At 34.5% G+C, this 24,429-nt stretch overlaps 1 pseudogene; it reads left to right on the top strand.

Annotated features, from left to right (window-relative positions):
• The first annotated feature begins 23,160 nt into the window (after positions 1-23,160).
• Positions 23,161-23,837, top strand: LOC123252068 (annotated as a pseudogene).
• Positions 23,838-24,429: the final 592 nt, after the last annotated feature.

Raw genomic sequence — 24,429 nt, 5'->3', positions numbered from 1 at the left:
AATATGATGAATACTTGAAAATTTCTGACACAACTACATTGTGTACAGTATATATTTTCTTAGTCAATCAATTTGCCTCTAAATTCCCTATTTATAATTTCCCTAGTCTTAATTAGCCTGCTGCTTCCCCAAGTTAACCCTGCTGCAGGCTGAACATGAAGTGGAAAGTAGGAAAAAAAACACAAAGTGTTTCTAGTTGCTGAAAGCAAGCTATACATATTCATAGAGAAAACAGAAAATCATTTGCCAAACTGTGGATGGTAAATACAAATTAACACTGAAAATGAAAGTGTAATATTTGCAATTTAAGTTCCCATATTTCAGTGGGATTAATTAGGTGATCAGTGAAAAAGAGGTCTCCAGAGGTTTCACTTAACTGGCCAAAGGTTTTTCATATGTACATTCATACATACACGGGCAGATATAATGTCAGAACTGTGAGTTAATATCACCATTCATCACCTTCTTGATATAGGACCCATAGCTCCAGTCACCATATTTAAAACTGATTTAACTGAAAACATGCCTTATGTTTCCTTGATAGGTCCACTCAGACTAAAGGAAAAAAGTGTTCATAATATCCCAGAAACCTGAGACAGTTAATCTGTACAATTCTGGTCCAAAGAAAATCTTTTTGATCAATTATTCAGATAATTCAAGCAATTGCAGGCTCATTTCTTTCCGTGATTCATCTATGTCACTATGGATATACAACCTTGGTCCCAGGAAGCCAGTTCAACATTTAAGAGATCAGGCCATTAGAAAACTATCCTTTTTTTCTTTCCACTATTAAAAATCATTGAAACCATAAGCAACAGAAAATTACTCATCACACATGTGCATTTGGCAAGCATAAAGAATGCTGAACTGTTATTTTTTTTAACTCTATTTCTTTTTTATTAAGTATTTATCTTGGGACTGAACCAATCATCCAGCAAGAATCTCTCTCCCCTTTCTATATGCTGTGTAAGAAGCCTGTCAAATTGCTTTCAAATGCTAATGAATTAGTGATCTCTAATGTGGACATCCACTCCAAAGATGCAAATCACAACCTCTCCATTCCTGCTCATTCTGTCCAATTCTAGTCTATGCCTTCCAACTGGCCACATGGGGTCCAGTCACTGTGTGAGGACTCCAATTCTATTGGGTCCTAGAAAAATAGATAGTAGTATAGGTTATTTAACTGGTAACATTCATTCATTCATTCATTCATTCATTTATTATTTAATTAGTAAAGAGGTAGTCTTTATTTGTTAACAGAACTGGATGGGCTTTGGTTCTAAATTGACCCACTCCTCTCCCCTTTCACCCTCCCCTATAAATGAAAAACATGGAGTGGCATCCTCTGTGACCTCTAATCTGGCATAGAGGTTGGAAAGTAATTTGCCTTTATGAAATAAAAGAATAGAATGGGAAATAAGCTAGCCTAATCCCTTCATTTTATAGATTACAAAACTGGGGCCTTGAAAGGTTAAACTTTTGGCCTAATATCACATGATCATGAAGTTGGCAGAGTCTGACAGTGAACCCCTAAATGAACCCTCAAAGAATGCTATGGACCCAATTATAAAAATATGAGCAAGAATAGAGAAGAAACTGTGATTTAACTGGAAAAAAGTAAAAAAGAAGGGTACAGATCTTCCTCTAAGCTTCCATCTCTCTACTTTCTCTTCTTAAGCAAGCAAAGAAATACAAGGATCTTCATCCAGGATGAAGTGCTCTCTCTTATTCTTGATTTGGAATTTGGAAGCTCCATGGATTCTTGCCCAGTGGGAGCCTTTGTGAGATATTGATTTGCAATCTAATTCTACCCTATTTGCATGAATGCTTCTATATCTGTATCATTAAGGTTATTGTTAAGAATTATCTCCTCAATTTAGAGAAGCCAGTTTGGATGGGTTTGTCTCATGCTGAGCAAGAAATTCATCACCCTCAAATCCATGTGTGTCAGTCTTCTACCAACCCCCTCACATACCCACACTCACACACATGAACACATACACAGAGTCTCTGCTTAATGAGTGTGGTTTAGCTTAACATGGAATCCCATCAGTCACTTGTTTGAAAGAATACAAGATTTAATGGCCGGGGAAGAAGCCAGTTGTCTCTTCAAATGGTTTCTGGGAATATAGTTCTGAATAAATACTTAATTATGCACCCAATCAAATAACTGGTTTGAAAAGTATTTGTTTTAAAAGGCTAATTCAGAGATTCTTCAAGAATATTTGATACTGGGACAAGGAAGTAAAAACAAGGAAGATGATAGATAGATAGATAGATAGATAGATAGATAGATAGATAGATAGATAGATAGATAGATAGATAGTTAGATAGATAGATAGATAGATAGATAGACAGACAGATAGAAAATTCCCAAAATCATCAGTGTTATATCTATGTTATTCTGCGTTCTGCCGAAAATCTTGTTGATCACAAATTTTATTGCATGGTAGAATATATAATAGCAATTGTGCCAGGAATGAATGATATGAATATGTCCAGCTCTATCTTCAACTGTGTGAAATTCCATATATATTTAGGAAAAAATAAACATAGTCTGGTATCATCACAAAAAACAGATTATAAATCATATAGCCAAATTGTGTCATCAAAGCCAAATATCCCATCACTATCACTAACTGTCTCTTTGTGATTACAATGGTGTTTTCTTTTTCATTTTCTATTTTAGATTAGACAGAAACCCCCTTTTAAAGACACCTTGCAGCTTTTGTTCCTTTTTACTACTATCCCTTTAAGAGCTGCTTGCTCTCTTTTGATTGACAGGTGTTATAATTGGCTGCTTTCCTGTCAGTCCGCCTCCCGACTCCTCCCCAAGATGGCTACCACTATTTTTTCTTACTGAGGCTTTTGTTGTTTTACAATAAATCTCTATTGAACCCCTTTCTTCTTCTTGTTGTTTTATTCTAGTAAGATTTATAAGAACCTGGCTGGCTCTGCCAAACTGTAAAAATATAGGTATACATTGAAGAGGCTTTGATGTTGGAAAGAGTGACAGACCTGATGTGGATGTCTGTCAACTCCCCTCTCAATACTCAACTTTGACTAAAGACAACAGAGAAGTTTCTCTGGAATGGGGGACATCCAGAGAACGGGAGCCGGTCCTGGATGCTGAAGGGAAGGCTTTCCTATTGGGACAAGGGGGTGGTAACACTGTTTGATCAAGCAGGGACCTTCTCCCTACAGAAACTTCCCCACTGCCAATGTCAGCACCGCAGGGGGTCTCGCTCAAAATGGCGTCTGAGCAAAGCAGCTGCTCAAACTCCTTTCCCCTCTGTGCCTCCTGTAATGACTTCTCCTTGATCTGATTACAAATTGATTTATTTTGTAGATGAACAAGGTAGCTGGAAAAGGGAGAGGATAGAGGAATCCAGGGGGGGATAGGATTGAGGGAAGAGAAGACCCTACTTGGGGTTTGTTGTTTTCTTCAGCCGAGCCAAGGTGGCTCCGCTCCAACTTAACTCTCCTCTTCTGATCTAATTAAAGTCTCTCTCCTACCTTAACCAGTGGCAAGTGTCCTTCTGGGGAAGGTCAAGGAAAGGAAAGGATCATCAGGGTGACTCCCTGAAGTAAGGGATCAGCCCCTTCTCAGCAGCTGTAGTTGTTCATTCTTCCTCTAATGGAGGCTCTCTAACTACAGAAACCATCTTTCTCTTCTGGGCAAGGGAAAATGGAGGCCAGGTTTTTCCACAGGTGTGAATCTAGAGCTCCAGGGCAGCGTTCCTCACTGGACAGAGTTCAGAAGGCAAAAACCCCTTCAGTTAGCCATTACTCCCACAATTCTCTTCTCTCACTCCAACTGTCACTGCCCCTCCCATCCCATTCCAACTGCTGTCTCAATCTATCTCAGTGGGTCGAAGTACCAAAAACTTGATTCAGTTTTTCTTTCCACAATCGATAGATAGATAGATAGAAAAAGACATATCTATATAGATATTAAATCACCAATTTATGACCCTTGCCTGCTTCTTTTCTAAACACTAGGAAGTCAGTCAGTTAAATGACAAAGATTTTTTAAAGCATTTACCATAGTAAATGTACTAAAAATCAGGCATACAATGAAAGACAAGCATCATGTTTTTTGTGAATTACTCTTATAGATAGCCTCATGATGAGAGATGAATGTTTAGTGTCCTGTACAAAATAATGGTTTAATACTTTACAGATCTGAAATTCAATTATGGCAATCTAGCTCCATTCATCTTTTGCCATACTTGAAAAATGTGTTATCTGTTTAATTTCTGTAAACAGTGATAATCATAGGTCATTTCTAGAAAATATATTGAGTCAAAAATGAGTATCACAAAATAATGACTGTCATAATTGACTTTAAATGTCAGATACCAATCAAGTCTTTATAGAGACTTTTTATAGTTCAGAAGCCAGAATGGGAAATCTTCTTGAAGAAATAGGTTAGTAAAGCCATAGACTGCATAACAGAGTATGTAATTTATTTACTTATAAAGTATAAAATAGTAAGAGGAATATATGGAGGTTGCTCTACTATTCATAGGCCTTATTGAAATATTGGCTATCTATCAGTAACTGTTCTGCCTCCTCCCTATAGAGTAGCATTTTTTTCTAAAAACATCTTTTTTCCCCCTCTTTGGTCTTTATTTCCTTCCATTCTAGTGTTTTTCTTTCTTCTATATTTTTTTTTATGTTTCAAAACCATTCCAGATTAGATCTATTACTAATATAATTTTCTTACTGTAACCAACCTCACAGATCTTTTGTCTAGCTCTCTTATTCTGTTGTTTAGCCATTTCAGTTATATCCAACTATTCATGACCCCATTTGGGGTTTTCTTGGCAAAAATACTATAGTGGTTTTCCATTTCCTTCTCCAGTTTATTTTATAGATAAGGAAACTGAGACAAACAGGATTAAGTGACTTGCCCAGGATCACACAAGCAATAAATGTCTGAGGCCAGATGTGAACTCAGGGAGGTGAGTTTTCCTGATTTCTGATCCAGCACTCTATCCATTGCACCACCTAGCTGCTCTTTCATTTTATAGATGAATAAACTATGGCACAGTGAATTGACTTTACAAGATTATATAGATAGAGAATGACTAATCATCAGTATATTAAAAGCAGTAATAGATTTATACATATATATATATGTATATATATAGAGAGAGAGGATCTTAATACTCATTTTTAATATGTAATATCTTAATTTGCCATATGAGGAAATCAGGGCTAAGAAAAGCAAAGTCGCTTACAGGGCAAGTCAGTTAGTACAAAGTCCAGGGCCCTTTCCTTTGCTTCTATCAGGTGCTTATACCCTTCCACAAGGAGAAATTCCAACAAAACCTATTGCTTCTAGGTTGCTATGTACTGTAAAAGAGATGGGTACACACACACTGGGTTGAAGGAGAGACAGGATAGGGAGACCAAGAATCTAGAATGACAGTTGGCCTAACTGTCACTCTGCTCACCCTAGGCCGGGGTCTTTGGATCCAACAAGCAAGGTAAAATTTTTAAACAGTTTAATTATGAGAAACTAAAAGGATGGGATAGGGGATTCTACACTAAAACCTAAATGGCAAAACCACAGGGCAAGGGGAGGACTTGACTTCTCTAATCTTAGTGTCCTAAACAGGCAGGGCCCAAAGGAACAGTTCTGGAGTCTCTGAGGAGGCTGCTTCAAACCTGGTTCCAGCCAGGTTTGACCAGCATAGCTAAAGGGGCTAAGGGTGGCTTTGAAGGTTCTCACAGTAATCCACAGATGATCACAGGATGTGGTCCAAGGTATCCAAGCCGAGAGGGTGTGCTTGAGATGCTGTCCACCAGGTCCCAAACTCCTCCTTCACTTGGTGCTACTCTGAAGTTCTTGTCCACTTGCTAGATGCCACCACCACTCAGGATCCCAGGGAATCAGGATGCAGGGTGTCCTTAACTCTGAGATCTCTCAGGGCTAACAACAGTTTGTGCCAACCAACAATGGAGTCTCTCTCAAAGTACAAGCCCACTTCCTGCTCCTTCATTCCACCTTGGAATGCTCCAGCCCTTCCTGCTAGGTCCAACCTTAATACTTAATTAATTACTAACTAATCTTCCTCACAACAGTACCAGGCACAAAGATTCTTATCATAGAGGACAACTGATCTCAGATTTTGAAAGGACCACAGAAATCTTCAAGCCCAACCCATACCTGAACAAGAATCCATCTGTAATATTCCCTACAAACAAGTTTATTAGCCTCTACCTGAAGATCTCCAGTGAAGAGAAACCCACTACTTCCAAAGAGAGTTTTCTACTTTAGGACAAAAATTTGCTGTTCTAGAGGCCTGCCCCACTTCTACCATTCTCCAAATTTATCAAAGATCACAAATCATCACTTTAAGTAATAAAATATTTTTACCAGTCTTTTTAGTATTTTAAATTGTAATTCTTTCAGGTCTGGTGCCTTGCACTTGATGAGAGGAGACAGACACAACCTTATTATACCTTACTTGTCTTGGGTTTCCATTTTTTGTTAATCATTTCCTTTCTATCCATCTCCATCCAAAAGAGATTCTTCTTAGAAAAGAAAACAGAACCAAATTAGCATTGAGTGGTTTAGCCTTTTTATTTTCACTCTATTTAACACTATGGGGTCTATACAAGGTTCAGTCCTCTTTTCTTGATTTTCCTTTGCCATCAACATAACTTTTTAAAAAGTTTTTTTGTTAAAAAGCATTTGTTTTAACCTTTCATTCATTCATTAGAGCCATTGAATCTTGTCCTTTTTCTTACCAGTCTTTTTCTTTAAATACAAACTAACTGTTTCCTATGCTGCTTATTAATCTTATTTTTAAATCTTTTTCTTTTTTTGGAATATTTTCTACTTCTTTTCCCAAAATTTCATTCATTGGATTGAAAATGGATAGAATGTAGGCTGGGATTTCCCCATACTACTGGGTCTGACCTTTCCTTCAGAACAGATAATTTGATTCCATCTCTTTTATAATATCTTTTAAATATGCTATTCAAAATATTTGCAATATTCACCATCAAAGAAGGCATCATAAGTACTTTTTTTGGCAAATAAGACAAGCAACACAAATCATGATTAGGCCAAATCAAACAGCATCTTCTATTGTTGAGAAGAGATTGACATCATATTGAGAAGGTAGAAAGAACACACTGAGACTACTGCTCTAGGAAAGCTGCTGCTTCTCAACAAGAAGAAGAAAGTCATATTTAAGTTAATCTTAGCACTTGTTCATGAAGAATAGATATTTAATAAGGCCTTTGGATATCAATTGTTTAATAAAACTCCACACAAATATATTTTGCCTACTTTTAGTTGGTGTATTCCATTCTTGTCCAGGAACCTATCATTTTAATTCCAGCAATGATTTAAACATATAAATCCCATTCTCGAATATTGCATTCTTAATCAGCTATATACTTTTGAATTCTTTCTTCAATTAACAGGAGTGACTGAAACACTGCATAATCATCACCAACATTTCATTTATGATCTATCAGAGTATTATATTTCCCTCATCAATCTCTAAAAGAAAGTAGTGATCACCAGGTTTAATAATCATTAGTAAGTTCTCCTTCATATAATAATTTGTATCGTAAGGATATAGTAAAGACATAAAGGGACAATAAGTGTCCCAATTGTTATTTTATAAAAACAACTAGTGCTTTTCAACAGGTAGTCTGTGTGACTACCAAAACGTGACTTTCAGCAAAGTATTTTTTTAAAAAAATCAATCATGCTAACCTCAAGGACAAGATGGAGACATGAATAAATAGTATTTCGTATGAAAAGGATCTGAGGGTTTTAATAAACCTAAAGCTTAATATGAGTCAACAGTAGGACATGATAAGCAAAAATATCAATTAAATCTAGGCTGGATTAAGAGATTAGTATCCAGAATGGAAAAAAAAAAGTGATCCTATTACTATTCTTGCCTGAGCCTGATGACAGCTGAAGTTCTATATTTAGTAATAGGTGCTACATATTAGGAAAGATATTGCAATATAAGCTCATTTTTAGAAGTGTATCAATATAATGAGTTGTGTAAAGAGAAGGGCAACCAGGGTAACCAGGATATTGAAGGGCAAAATGAAAATGTCATAAAAGTTGTTGGAAAAAGAATAGGATTCTTATCCTGGAGAAGCAAAGACTTAAGGGGAACATAGCAGTCCTTTAACTTCTTAAAAAACTGCCATTTTTTATGCTTAATCTCTCAGAAAAGGCACAGGCACACTAGGTAGACATTTCAAAGAGGCACAAATTGCCCGAAAATATTTATAATAAACTGGAATTGAAAGATTAGAGTCAATATTGGTGGAGTAGACACAGAAGTGACAGAATTGCTCTGAAAACTCATTCCAACCAACCTTAAAATAAAGCTTTGAAATGAATATTAGAGTGGCAGAACCAGCAAAGGGAAAGCATGAAACAATTTTCGTGTAGAAGACAACTTGGAAGGTAGAGACAGAAAGTCTCTTTCACTGGGATGAGAGGGGAATGAAGTCCACAACATAGTTACATCAATATAACAAGCCAACAGTAAGACATACCTTGAAGATCTGAACCCAGGCACAGGTCAGCAGCAAGACCCCAAGACCCTGCCTAAACCAACAACAGAGAACCCCCAAACCACCTCTTAAAGTTATGAGCCCCAGTTCTTCCCCAACCTCGGTGTGCCTGTTCAGTTCAAGCCTACAATGAAGTTCTGAGCAATAGTACAAAAGAGACCACAGTATGCCTGGTTGGTACAAGCCTTCAGTGAGGCTTGTTTTTGGGCCTTGAGCTCAGGGTTATGGCAAAATCATGGACTGCTATGGTGTGCCTATCCTTACAAATCAACAGCAGACCCAAGGAGAGACTGAATCAGCAGTTGAAAGTAGTTTCCAGAGTTCTCAGCCCAGGCCATGGTACGGCCTTGAAAGAATTGAAACTTGCAGACATCTGAGGGTAGTAGGAAGAAAATACTGAAGTTTGAGGGTACTCCCTCTACCCTGGGAACAGAGCCCATCTTTAAGAAAAAAATAAAAGTCAAGAAAACATCTGAGAAAATGAGCCAACATCAAAAAAAAAATAACAACAAAAATGCCTAATCAGAGAGATTTATTACAGAGACAAGTTAGAACAAGTTAGAAACTATGAATGGAACAATGAGATTAAAGCAGCTACATCCAAAATTTCAAAGAAAAATGTAGAATTGGTCTCAGGTTCTAGGAGAGACTAAAAAGGTTTTCAAAGATTAAATTAGAGAAGCAAAGGGGAAATAGGGAAAGAAATGAAAAGAATGCAAGAAGAAAATATCTCCTTAAAAAGCAGAATTGAACAAATACTAAATGTGACCCAAAAATCCACTGAAGAAAATAATTATTTAAAAGACAGAATTGGCCAACTGGAAAAAAATAGAATTGGGCAAGTGGAAGCTAATAACATTATGAGACATCAAGAAACAATGAAATGAATTTGAAAGAATGAAAAAGAAGAAAATATAAAAATATCTCATTGAAAAAAACTGACCTGAAAAATAAAACCCTAAGAGATAATTTAAGAATTGCGGAATTACTTGAAAGACATATTTTAAAAAGCTGAAGATCCTATTATAAGAAATTATCAAAGAAAACTTGCCCCTCAAACAGGGGATAAGAAAGAAATTGAAAGAATATACCAATCACCTTCTGAAAGAGATCCTAAGAGGAAAAATCCCAAGAAGATTACAGCCAAGTTCCAGATTTGTCAAGCCAAGGAGAAAATACTGCAAACATCCAGAAAGAAACAATTCAAATATCATGAAGTCACAATCAGTTTTACTCAAGACTTAGTAGCCTCTCTTCTACATTAAAGGATCAGAGGGCTCAGAATATAGCACTCCAGAAGGCAACTATAATCAAGAAACACCCAGAAAATCTGAGTATAGATTATTGGGGGCCAAGGGGGATGATCATTTAATAAAATAAAGGTTTCCCAAGTATTCTTGATGAAAGGATCAAATCTAAACAAATTTTGATATTCAAATACAAGACTCCAGAGAAGCATAGAAAGGTAAACAAGAAAGAGAAAACAAGAAATTTAATGAAGTCAAATTCTTTATATTGCTATGTGGAAAGATGATACTTGTAACTCAAGAATTTTGTCATTATTAGTGCATTTAGAAGGAGTATACATCATCAGGGTGTGGGAATAAATTAACTCATATGCCATGATATCCAACAAAAAATAAAGATCAAGAGGTGAAAAAGTGCTGCACTGGGAGAAGAGGGAAAAGAGAAGTAAAATGAGGTAGATTATCTTTCCTAAAGTGGAGGGATGATGGGGGTGGTAAGCACCAATGATTAAATGTTATTCCTATCAGAATTGGCTCAGAGAGAGAATAAAGTCTATACTCAGTTTGGGGTATAGAAATGTTCTAGTAGTCTCAGGCACAGCAGCAGATTTCCCTTGTATAAAAGAATTTGAAGACTTTTGTAATTTCCTGATCCATAAGGAAAATCAACAATGTGGTGATAGGTGGCATGAAAACAACTTTTTATGTTTTACTGGGCATTTCCCAGATGCTCCCAAATATGAATGAGAATATTATTGAGAACTAAAAGAAACATGATTTTACCAAAAAAAAATTAGCTATTTTTCCATTTTTTTTTCAATTAATTCCTTAGTATTTTAGAGGTTACTTTAGCACCTTCTGGAATGGATTAATGAATACTTTTACAAATTACTTTCCTCCCTTTTGTTGCAATAATAAATCATCTATTCATTAATACCAAACTTACTGCCGACATCAGCTGTCAACATTCTGGCATGAAGTCTCTATAGCACCTTGATTTTCTCAATAATCCATATCGCTGACTTTGCACACTTGGGCTCAGAGCCCAAAGAACTTGCACTACAATTTAGTGGCATAATTACAATACAAAAGAGGAGTTTTAAAGAAAGTCAATGGAAATATGCAAAAAATTTGAAGGGAGTTCTTTATAATGGTAAAGAGAAAAGGACCAGTACACCATCTGACAGGACACTAGTCACGCCACGAACTTGTGTAAAAGTGAAAATGAAGTTTTAATAAAATCATACAAATGCTTGAAGTTAAAAAAGTCAAATGCCCAGATGTTAAAGATTCGCTGTCTTTTTTGGAGCTAAAGAAATTACTTCTTCAAGACATGGGCCTAGCTTTATTTTCTGCAAAATATCATTATTATTTAGATTCATAAGTTGAGTAGTCTCTTTTACTTCCTTCTCTGTCCTCTTCCTTTACTCCCTAGTTATCTACAAAGATGAGAATTTGTCCTCTTTCTACTTAAAGCATGGCTTCTATTATTTTTACAGAAATATTTCATTATTTCTAATAACCTGGAGACCAGATATAGATTCTTCTAGATTTCTTCTGGATGCAATAGTTCTTTTAATGTAGTTTCAAATTGCCTTACCTGTCTTAGCTTCCATGTCATACTGCTGACTTATTTTGAGTTTACATATATAGGACCTGTTAAACCCTGGTCTCCATCCTGTATTTATTTAGGTGATTTTTTTAAACCCTTATTTTTCATCTTAGGATCAATACTATGTGTTGATTCCAAGGCAGAAGAAATATATGAACTAGGCAATCTGGGCTAAGTGACTTGCCTAGGGTCATACAGCTGGGAAATTTATGAGGCCAAATTTGACCCTAGTACCTCCTATCTCCAGGTCTGGGTCTTTATTCACTGAGTCACCTACCTGCCCTCCTCAGATTTTTTTAACCCCAAAATTGGTTTTTATATTTATCTCTATTATGCTTCATCTCATTATACTAGGCTCACTATTCCAGTCATATGAATTTTTTTTTGAATCCTTACTTTGTTAAATAACACATTACTTATCCCCCTCAATTGAATGGTACCTTCAATTTTGATAAACATTCTGTCTTCATTTTTATCATCATTGTTTAGGTATATATTTTTGGAAACTCCAACAGAGACTTTATTGTAAACTGGTTCCTTGTAAGTTAATGACTAATCTTTGGGACTTAGCTAATTTTATCTCATCTGTTTTCCATCCACCTGGAAGTGCTCTTAAGTGCCACACATTTCTCCACTTGGTCCACAAAGATACCAAGACGATTCTGTTAAAAGCCTTACTGAAATCAAAATAAATCATGTTTGTGGAACTCCCTGATCGTACTAGCCTAATAATCTTGTCAAAATAGGAAATGAAATTAGTATGGCATAATCTGCACTTAATGAAGCCATATTAGCTCTTGGTGATAACCATTTCCTTTTAAAATACTCAGAAATCACATTTTTAGTATTATGTCACAGAATTTTGTCTGCATTTGAAATCAAGTTTAATAGTCTAGAATATTCAACTTCATTCTCACCTTTTATTCAAAAAAATGGGACATTTGCCTAATTCCCTTTTCTTTGGCATTATTTTTTAAGTTAACTGGGATTCCATAACCATGCTTTCTATTTCTTTTATTGTCCTGGGATATATTATATCCAGGTTGGATGATTTGAACTTAGTAATGGAATGTATTAGAGAGAGTTCTTATTTACCATCTTTTTAAATATATTGGTTTGCAACTCAATTTTACCAGTTTTTTGTTCTTTATTTCTGTTTTATCTGTTAAGGAGAATGATTTGATTGAAAATTAAGGTAGGAGTTGAGTAGTTTTACCTTCTTAAATAATTAGGTGTACCTCTATCTAACCCAATGGTTCCCAAACTTTTTTTGGCCTACTACCCCAATTCCAGAAAAAATATTACTTAGCCTCCTGGAAATTATTTTTTTTAATTTTAATAGCAATTAATAGAAAAGATAAATGCACCTGTGGCCATCACAGCCCCCCTGGATTGCTGCAGCACCCACCAAGGGGTGTAGTGCCCACTTTGGGAATCACTGATCTAACCAATATTTAGAACATTGTAAAAATGTAGTCTGCTATCAATTTTCTAGCACTTCTTCACTTAATTATTATTGTTCCAAATTAAAAAAAAGCTACAATATCATTTTTATTCTCCATCAAACCTTTGGTTTCCTAGCAACTATTACTATAGCTATAGAGTGATTTTTATCAATTTATAAAAGACAGGATTTTCAAATTAGAGTGATTTTCTTATATTTTTAAGAAAGGGCAATTGAGGTTTCTCAAAATTAGATTTCCAAATAGGAAAAAAGTTGAAATTAGCATGATATCATCAACAAAGAGTAAGGATATCTTTCCTCATTTTATCCTTTTAACACATATACACACGCATATACACGTGCATAGATATATGTAAACATACTTGTAGGACTTAATGTGTGTTAAAAATAAAGAACACAAGATTATAAGGCCAAGAAAAAAACAGAATGTAGCTAACAAGTTCCACTAAAGCATCATGTGTATAGGCTTTTAAAGAGGTGATTGTTTATGAGCTTCTCATAAATCAGAAAATAAATTCCCAGTAGCAATTCCTTTTACTCTGCCTCTTGCTATTAGTGAGCCATTAATATAGAGGGTCTTTTGAATATATATTTATTTAATATTAGTGCCTTGCTTAAAAGAAGAAGCAGTTTTGTTGAACTGAAAAGGGCATCTGGAAAAAGCTAATATTTAGTAGGTCATGGAGGAAAAAATAAAAGTCCCCTATTAGGAGAAAGTGAGGCTACATTGACCCCCCCAAAATTTAGATATGTATGTAGGTACATATATATATATATATATATATATGTCTTTACCTACTTAGATGTATATATACCTACATGTATTTGTATATTTTTGTGTGTATGTATATGTATATTAACTTATATACAAGTGAAATGGAAATTCCAGTTATTTGACTAGTCATTAAGTCCTTAATTGAGAAAATAAGCAATTTGAATAATTTCATCCGAATTGATCTTTTCCTTCTGACATTCTATAGATGCCATTTTTGGATATTAATCAGAATGGTGTGTCTCAGTAAACAAATAATTGCAAAACCAGTTATATGATACATGCTAATAACTCATAAAAATTGGCTCTACATTTGTAGATGTTCAAATTTTTAGATTGCTTATCAAAAATCCATTACCTAAGTATTCTGTCTATTGAGGAACTCCAACTTATTTCAGTGGATTATAAAATAAGTAGTGCCTCAACTTTTCTGCATAGCAATTCAAAATCTCTTATTTCAGTAATCCAATTCATGCTTCACATTCACTGAAACTAAACTTGTGAGAGGAATATCCATTAATCTCATGTACCATGAAGTCCACTTGTTATTTATTAATATAACAACTTATAGTTATGTAGGACTTTATGTGAACAAACAACTTTCACACGTTAATGAAGTAGATGAAGAATTTATACCACCATACTAATTTTTAAAATGAGGAAACTAAGGCTAACAGATGTTAAATGATTTGTCTGAGGTCACATAGGTAGTAAATTGACATAATCAGAACTCATACACCAGGCTTCTAACACAAAATTGAGCTTTCTTTCCATTATATGAGGATTGGTGAATGCATGTGCTTTTTAATCTAGGCAATATTTCTTCACCAAATCTCCTGAGAAATTCAAAAAGTCAAGTTACAAAGTATGATTCATTAATGCTGTACCTTTACTGTCATGCTTAACTTTCACATCCTCGATGCTAAATACAATTGAGGGAAATATTTTAAAACATTAAATCTCTAAGTCTCATATTGTAAATGGATTTTGTATTATCAGATTCCCCATAAGTATAAAGATGAAAGATTATTACCCATTAAAGGTTTAAGCTATAGACAATATTCACACTGTTGCTTTGATTTACAAATCACATCAAACCAAAATACAAAATATTTCAATGTTAGGCCAATAGTACTAGAAACCAGGGATCATTTCCTAGTTTTCAATGTAGTTACCCCATAGCGCTTTAAATTAAATATCAAAAATACTACTAATAAAATAGATTAAATTACATACAGGAAATGTTGTCAATGACTTGTTCAAAAATCTTTAGTGGCTTTTTATTACTAGAGAATAAAGTTCAGAATTCACTTAGAGGATACTGTCTTCTTCCTTCTTTTATAATAGGGACATAAGGATAGGGATGTACCTCTAGTGACACAAAGACAGATCAGAGCCCCATTATACAAAAGATAAATGTCCTAACTCAAACACTTGACAAAGGCACACAAGCTCACAAGATAGCTCATTTGAGAAAGGGTCCTAAACGTATTGAAATGGCACAGCTTCTCAGGGTCCAAAGTTTTAGCTACAAATAACTCAGTGTCCACCACACAAAAAGTCCTTTCCTACCAACTAGGAAAAGGAAAAGGGATAAAAGGAATACCAACATCAGGTCCTTCCTTTATAATGACATGCTTCAAATACCCAAACAGCCATCATGTGGAAAATGAATTGGATTTTTTTCTGAATTGGTTTAGAAAGCAGAACTAGGAACATGGGTAGAAGTTTGCGAAGAGGCAAATTGAATCCTGGCATAAGACGAAAAAAAACCCCAACTAATAATTATAGATTTCCCAATTGGAATTTCCACCTCATAATGAATTATCATTTATTAGAGGTCTCCAATGAAGGCTTGGTTTCTACATGCTTGGGATATTTTAGAAGAGATTCACTTCCAAGTACGAAGTTGACAAGACAACCTTCAAGGTCCTATCTCTGAGATTCTGTTTCTATAACTCCTTTCTCTGAAGTCCAATAGCATTACATTCTCATGGGATGGCATTTATCATATTTGTATATCAGCAACCCAACTCTACTGAAATGTAAATTTCTAGAGGTCAGAGAACAAATTAATTTCAACAGGTTAGGCTGATATGATATGTTGTACTGATTGAGAGAAAATTAAAAAGTATGAATGTAAAAATGTACACTTGGGTTAAAAAATGGCTTTATATAAGTTTTGTGGAAATGATCTGGGGGATTTAGTGAACTCCACACTGAATGAGAAAATAGTACAACATGGAAAATAAAAGCAAAATAAGATAATGTTATATTTGGTTAATTTAAGAAAAACAAAGTATATAGAAAAAGCAACATGAGAATCATATAGTTCTGATGTTATCTACTATGGCCAAACATCTTTAATGTCACTTACTAATATCTGAACATCACATTTTGAAAGGCCAACAAGTAAGAGTCTCTGCAGAAGAGGAAGACCACGTTGATCAGATGACTATAAAATAAAACAGACAAAATTAATTGAAAGAATCAAGCATGTTTACATTAGAAAAGGCAAAACATAGGGAATGTGACATTTCTTTTCTTCTTTCACACAGATAATGCTTTGCAAAAAGCAACTGATCAATATAGGTGTGTTAAATTAAAATCCTTAGTGATTTCTTTTTCCAGGATGTNGTTAAAAATAAAGAACACAAGATTATAAGGCCAAGAAAAAAACAGAATGTAGCTAACAAGTTCCACTAAAGCATCATGTGTATAGGCTTTTAAAGAGGTGATTGTTTATGAGCTTCTCATAAATCAGAAAATAAATTCCCAGTAGCAATTCCTTTTACTCTGCCTCTTGCTATTAGTGAGCCATTAATATAGAGGGTCTTTTGAATATATATTTATTTAATATTAGTGCCTTGCTTAAAAGAAGAAGCAGTTTTGTTGAACTGAAAAGGGCATCTGGAAAAAGCTAATATTTAGTAGGTCATGGAGGAAAAAATAAAAGTCCCCTATTAGGAGAAAGTGAGGCTACATTGACCCCCCCAAAATTTAGATATGTATGTAGGCATATATATATATATATATATATATGTATCTTTACCTACTTAGATGTATATATACCTACATGTATTTGTATATTTTTGTGTGTATGTATATGTATATTAACTTATATACAAGTGAAATGGAAATTCCAGTTATTTGACTAGTCATTAAGTCCTTAATTGAGAAAATAAGCAATTTGAATAATTTCATCCGAATTGATCTTTTCCTTCTGACATTCTATAGATGCCATTTTTGGATATTAATCAGAATGGTGTGTCTCAGTAAACAAATAATTGCAAAACCAGTTATATGATACATGCTAATAACTCATAAAAATTGGCTCTACATTTGTAGATGTTCAAATTTTTAGATTGCTTATCAAAAATCCATTACCTAAGTATTCTGTCTATTGAGGAACTCCAACTTATTTCAGTGGATTATAAAATAAGTAGTGCCTCAACTTTTCTGCATAGCAATTCAAAATCTCTTATTTCAGTAATCCAATTCATGCTTCACATTCACTGAAACTAAACTTGTGAGAGGAATATCCATTAATCTCATGTACCATGAAGTCCACTTGTTATTTATTAATATAACAACTTATAGTTATGTAGGACTTTATGTGAACAAACAACTTTCACACGTTAATGAAGTAGATGAAGAATTTATACCACCATACTAATTTTTAAAATGAGGAAACTAAGGCTAACAGATGTTAAATGATTTGTCTGAGGTCACATAGGTAGTAAATTGACATAATCAGAACTCATACACCAGGCTTCTAACACAAAATTGAGCTTTCTTTCCATTATATGAGGATTGGTGAATGCATGTGCTTTTTAATCTAGGCAATATTTCTTCACCAAATCTCCTGAGAAATTCAAAAAGTCAAGTTACAAAGTATGATTCATTAATGCTGTACCTTTACTGTCATGCTTAACTTTCACATCCTCGATGCTAAATACAATTGAGGGAAATATTTTAAAACATTAAATCTCTAAGTCTCATATTGTAAATGGATTTTGTATTATCAGATTCCCCATAAGTATAAAGATGAAAGATTATTACCCATTAAAGGTTTAAGCTATAGACAATATTCACACTGTTGCTTTGATTTACAAATCACATCAAACCAAAATACAAAATATTTCAATGTTAGGCCAATAGTACTAGAAACCAGGGATCATTTCCTAGTTTTCAATGTAGTTACCCCATAGCGCTTTAAATTAAATATCAAAAATACTACTAATAAAATAGATTAAATTACATACAGGAAATGTTGTCAATGACTTGTTCAAAAATCTTTAGTGGCTTTTTATTACTAGAGAATAAAGTTCAGAATTCACTTAGAGGATACTGTCTTCTTCCTTCTTTTATAATAGGGACATAAGGATAGGGATGTACCTCTAGTGACACAAAGACAGATCAGAGCCCCATTATACAAAAGATAAATGTCCTAACTCAAACACTTGACAAAGGCACACAAGCTCACAAGATAGCTCATTTGAGAAAGGGTCCTAAACGTATTGAAATGGCACAGCTTCTCAGGGTCCAAAGTTTTAGCTACAAATAACTCAGTGTCCACCACACAAAAAGTCCTTTCCTACCAACTAGGAAAAGGAAAAGGGATAAAAGGAATACCAACATCAGGTCCTTCCTTTATAATGACATGCTTCAAATACCCAAACAGCCATCATGTGGAAAATGAATTGGATTTTTTTCTGAATTGGTTTAGAAAGCAGAACTAGGAACATGGGTAGAAGTTTGCGAAGAGGCAAATTGAATCCTGGCATAAGACGAAAAAAAACCCCAACTAATAATTATAGATTTCCCAATTGGAATTTCCACCTCATAATGAATTATCATTTATTAGAGGTCTCCAATGAAGGCTTGGTTTCTACATGCTTGGGATATTTTAGAAGAGATTCACTTCCAAGTACGAAGTTGACAAGACAACCTTCAAGGTCCTATCTCTGAGATTCTGTTTCTATAACTCCTTTCTCTGAAGTCCAATAGCATTACATTCTCATGGGATGGCATTTATCATATTTGTATATCAGCAACCCAACTCTACTGAAATGTAAATTTCTAGAGGTCAGAGAACAAATTAATTTCAACAGGTTAGGCTGATATGATATGTTGTACTGATTGAGAGAAAATTAAAAAGTATGAATGTAAAAATGTACACTTGGGTTAAAAAATGGCTTTATATAAGTTTTGTGGAAATGATCTGGGGGATTTAGTGAACTCCACACTGAATGAGAAAATAGTACAACATGGAAAATAAAAGCAAAATAAGATAATGTTATATTTGGTTAATTTAAGAAAAACAAAGTATATAGAAAAAGCAACATGAGAATCATATAGTTCTGATGTTATCTACTATGGCCAAACATCTTTAATGTCACTTACTAATATCTGAACATCACATTTTGAAAGGCCAACAAGTAAGAGTCTCTGCAGAAGAGGAAGACCACGTTGATCAGATGACTATAAAATAAAACAGACAAAATTAATTGAAAGAATCAAGCATGTTTACATTAGAAAAGGCAAAACATAGGGAATGTGACATTTCTTTTCTTCTTTCACACAGATAATGCTTTGCAAAAAGCAACTGATCAATATAGGTGTGTTAAATTAAAATCCTTAGTGATTTCTTTTTCCAGGATGTTTAGATTTTCTAGTTCTAAGAATCTCATTTAGCCTTGATCCAGTTAGCTATTCTCTTTCTAAGAGCCTTATAGTAAAATCTACCATAAATGCAGCAGGTTTATTAACAAACACATCTATTGGAAAGAGAGATACATTCAGCAAATATTGTGATGGTTCCATTTGAAGTGTAAATTCATTTGACAGACTGCTTCTAAATGTACACAAAGGAGCCATTTTGAATATCTGATAAGCAAACTACATTGAGGGGGGGAAAAGCAAGTTTAATATAATCTAGTAAGACCTGATGAGGATTTGTGATTTGTAAAACAGGAATATATTTTCCTTTTTTTTTTTAATTTAAGACTGAACATCAAATGTTTACTCTTTTAAGAACAATGGATTCTCAAGGGTTGGCAAACTATGGTCCACCAGACAAATCTTGTCTGTCTTTGTCTAGCTATTGAACTAAGAATGGATTTTAAAATTTTAAAATGAAACTTTATTGTATATATTTAAATGTAAAAATCTTTCCTCACTTGGATTTGACTGTGGAATTTGGCCACTGGGCAGTAGTTTGGGGATCTCTTCTCTAAATTCACAACTCTAGAGAAAGCTTGTATTTCCATACAATAGTAATTATAATTATAGCAATAAGTAATAATAATGCTTACACTATCACAACTAATTAGTTCTACTTCATAATGAAGAAACATAATGAAGAAAGAAGAGGTTCTGAGAAATGAAGTGATTTGTCTATGGTCACACAAGTAATAAAGACCAGAATCAGACTCCTATCTTTCCATCAAGTCATACTGCTTCCCTAACATGCTAATACACAAAAATAACAGTTTACAAAATTTTGTGATAATTATACTGTAGGATCTCATTTTATGTGACCAATAATTTTTAAACCCTTTGCTGAAAGTTGAAAATCACACATAATTATTTAATGTAAGCTTCATTATTTAATAATTACTTCTTATATGAACCTAGCTAGGTATTTTATGACTTTTCTCGGTATTATCAGAGATACCAGCATCACTACTTTTGTACTTTGGAACCATTATTAAGGAAAGTATTAATGAAACAAAGAGAAGCACTGCTCTAATGTGGATACAACTTGTTGCAAGCAAGAATTCTAGACAAAGACTAATGCAGGAACTAATGTTTGGCATAAAACAATGTAATGACTCACACTAACACTTCTCAAAGCAAGAATGAGTGACTGAGTGAATTGCTGTGAGATTTTACACAACTTGGGAAAATGGTACAGCTTTAGTGAGTAATTAAAAATGTTGGATTTTTTTACATATTTTTCTGCCTTTATTTTATTTTGATTGCCAAATGAGTACTGTATACCTGAATTCATTTGGATTGATTCCTCATAATATGAGATCATACTGTATATTATATGTAAATATATTCTTTGATTTAGCCTAGGATTATTAATATACATTGACTCTATTCAACCAGTTTCCACAGTTGATTGACTTGGTCATAGGGAGTCATCCAGTTGTGAAAATCAGCATTAATCATTAAAATGAACAAAATGAGAATATTATTGGTACTGTGCCAGGAGCTTGGAGGAAGGGGGAAGAATGGTCTAAGAAAAGAATTAGAGAGCCCAGGGCCCAGAGAACATAATACCTACCCTTAGGAGATAGGAGTTAGATGATGATCAAGAAGACCAATGAATGGTCAGATGGGTTTTAAAAAAAACCAAGAGAGCAAGAGGAAAACAAAGAGAGGTAGAGGAGTTAGAGGTTGCTTTCAAGACAAAGAAAAACTGGGGGAATAAAACAGAGTTGGAAGAAAAGACTATAAATAATCATAAAGTAATCTTTCAGAGTTCTGAATTGTATTGTAATTGTGGATAATGGCAAGATCAAGAACAAAATCATTTCTATGAATGGCCAAGGTTGAAGGAACATGTAGATCATGAGAGATGAGAACAGTAATGAACATAGTGGTGTTAAAAGTGATATAAACATGCAACTTGCAGTCCCAAGCAAGAGAGCAGGGACTTGGGGTAGAGTTGAAATCTAGGGGTAAAAATATCATATCCCATAAGAAAGGAAAATGAATGACCCAGAGAATGGTATATAACTGCAATAAAGATCTGGATACAGAGGTGGCTAGGTGGCTCAGTGGATTGAGAGCCAAACTTACAGACCAGACGTCCTGGGTTCAAATCTGAACTTAGACAGTTTCTAGCTGTGTGACCATGGGTAAGTCATACCCCAAGAGTTCTTACTTAGAATTTATTCTGACATAAGGTAAGGTTTTTTGTTTTCATTGTTGTTGTTGTTGTTTTAAGATCCTGACCTTCTAATAAAAGAGTACTCTTGGGAATAAATGGATAGTCTTAAAGCAGCAATGAGACATAAGGAGTTTGACTGTTCCCCTTGACCTAGAATGTCAGGTGATGTAAGAGAAGCATTAGACACAATGGCTAGGGATACAGTATCATTAAGTAAAGACTGGATGACCACTCTTTCAAGGTTATTATAGAGATGATTACTATTCAGAATCAGGTTAGATAAAAATGGCCTCTGATATTCCTTCTGAATCTGAGATTCTGTGATTCTATAAAAACTTACTCATCCTTCAAACTTCAGTGTTTCTAGCTGAAATACTACCATCTACCCAGTGTTCCATGTTTATAACTTTGGGGTTATCATTAATCTTCCTTCTTTTTCACCTTTTGTATCCAAAATGCATGATGCCCTATTTATTCTTCTGTCATCTGTTCCTGTGTGGTTATCATCCATGTCCTCCTGAAAATTTCTTGGGGGGGGGCCGTGGGGAGAGAGGTCCATCTGACAAGTTTTTTTTTAGCTTTCCTCCTGAAACCTTCCTGATCTTCATTTATTTATTTATTTTTAGCATGGGCTTCTTTGGTAGTCTGGTAAAGCCCATGAACCCTTTCTTAGAATACTGTTTCCAAAAAACATGAAATTAAATATATAGAGATATGGAGAAAATCAGTCATTTTAAAATATAATTTTTAATGCATTACTCCTACATTAAAAACCTCTATACTCAGAACAATGTAGAACCTCTTTCAATAAGATTCATAATCACTCATAATTCAGTCTACTATTATCCACACCCTAGAAAACAGTGGATGAAGAAAATCTATTTTCCAGACTATAATAAGCACATTGTAAGGACACCCCATAGTATTAGTCCATCAGTGTGTATTCCTTGAAAAGGAATGACATTTTGGAATAGAAAAAAAAATGGTGAGGTCTGCTTTTCAGAAATTGCACAGCACTTTGGATCTCTCCAAGCTTCTTGCATGAACAAAAGTTTGCCATGTTCAGATTCTGGGGATTTATATGACACTTGTAAAAAGGTTAATTTATTTTACATTTAGATCAAAGAACCCACTACCTTCACTGTATTAGTGATTCCTCACTGATGCACATACATAGTTTATCTGTATAACTTTTTGGTTTGGAGCCTCTTACATATGACCATCTCTCCAGGTCTTCCTTTAGGACAAAGTAGAATCAGAGAATGTCTAAACCAGAAGGGCATCTAGAATCACACCCAAGGGTTCTTAACCTTTTTTTATTTTTGTACAATGTAACCCGTTGAAAATCTGGTGAAGCCAATAGACTTCTCAAAATAATTATTTTAAATGGACAAATAAAATAGAGGAGTTTGTGAAAGCAAACTGATTATAATGAACTGCAAAAAACCAACGATTTTTGTTTTTAAAGTTAAAAGTTTAAAAGTGATCCAGAGGTAAAGTGAAGAAAAACCGGAGTACTTGGCATCTCTCGTCGCTTCCTTTTCTGCCAACTTCAGAGGTTGTCACTGTGTAGGAGTTGTTGCTGTCACCATGGCCATCAGTGATGCCAATGTCCAAAAGCAGATCAAACACACGATGGCTTTCATTGAATAGGACACAAACAAGAAGGACAAAGAAATAGGCACAAAGGTAGAAGAAGAATTCAACATTGAGAAGGGTAATCTTGTACAAACACAGAAACTGCAGATAATGGAGTATTCTGAGAAGGAGAAACACATTGAGCAACAGAAGAAATCCAGATGTCCAACTTGATGTATCAGGCAAGACTGAGAGTTCCCAAAGCCAGAGATGACCTTATCTCAGGCTTAATAAAGGAAGCAAAAGAGAGACTTGCCAGTATCATGAAAGATACATCCAAATACCAGGTACTTTTAGATGGTCTTGTCCTTCAGAGTCTATACCAATTACTATAGTCCCAAATGATTGTCCATTGCAAGAAAGATGATCTCCCTCTGGTCATGACTGCAATACAAAAAAAAATCCCTTTGTACAAGGTTGTAGCCAAAAGCAATCTTAATGTTCAAGTTGATTAGAAAACATTCTTGCCAGCAGAGATATCTGGAGGTGTTGAGGTTTTTAATGGAAATAGTAAAATAAAAGCTTCTAATACCCTAGAAAGTAGATTGGATCTTATATCTCAATGGATGATGCCAGAAGTTCGTGTGGTCTTGTTTGGGATTAGTAACAACAGGAAATTTTTGGACTAAGCCTCTGATGAGATTGGATCCATTCTACCTGCTGTATCGATGAGACATCTAAGATTAGAAAAAAACATTATCAATGTTCCTCCTTTTTGATGCTTTGACACTTTCCTATGTTCCTCAGTGGAATAACTTTTGTGTAGAATGCCATCAGCCTAAGTGCTAACTTTGGGACTTAATGTTAACTTATGGACTTAACTTTCAAGAAGTAACCTAGTTCATCCAAATGGTCTGATCTCCTCTACATTCTAGGGATAAGGGAATGCATATCAGTTGCATGGTTTTCACTGAGAATCCTAATTCTATGATCTGGATCTGCCTTAGATTAGAGTGTGCTATGTGAGGTATATCACAGCCTCTTTGTATTCGATGTCTATAGATTACTTTAAGGAGCATGCATTCATGCCAGCATTAATAGTATTATTCCTATTAACTCTTTGGGCTTAAAGACTTTCCTCAATTATGTCTGTGATTCAAAAACCCAAGCTATGTGAATATGCTTTATTAAAATAAAAATATGTGGATCAAAAAATAAAAATAAAAAAATAAAAGTGACCCAGATTAATAAACCTCAAACTAGCCTAATTCTCTTCATTTT

The sequence above is a fragment of the Gracilinanus agilis genome, chromosome 6 (genome assembly GCF_016433145.1).
Source record: "Gracilinanus agilis isolate LMUSP501 chromosome 6, AgileGrace, whole genome shotgun sequence".
NCBI lineage: Eukaryota > Metazoa > Chordata > Mammalia > Didelphimorphia > Didelphidae > Gracilinanus > Gracilinanus agilis.
The sequence above is the reverse complement of the archived record's forward strand: the minus strand, read 5'-3'. Positions and strand labels throughout refer to the sequence as shown.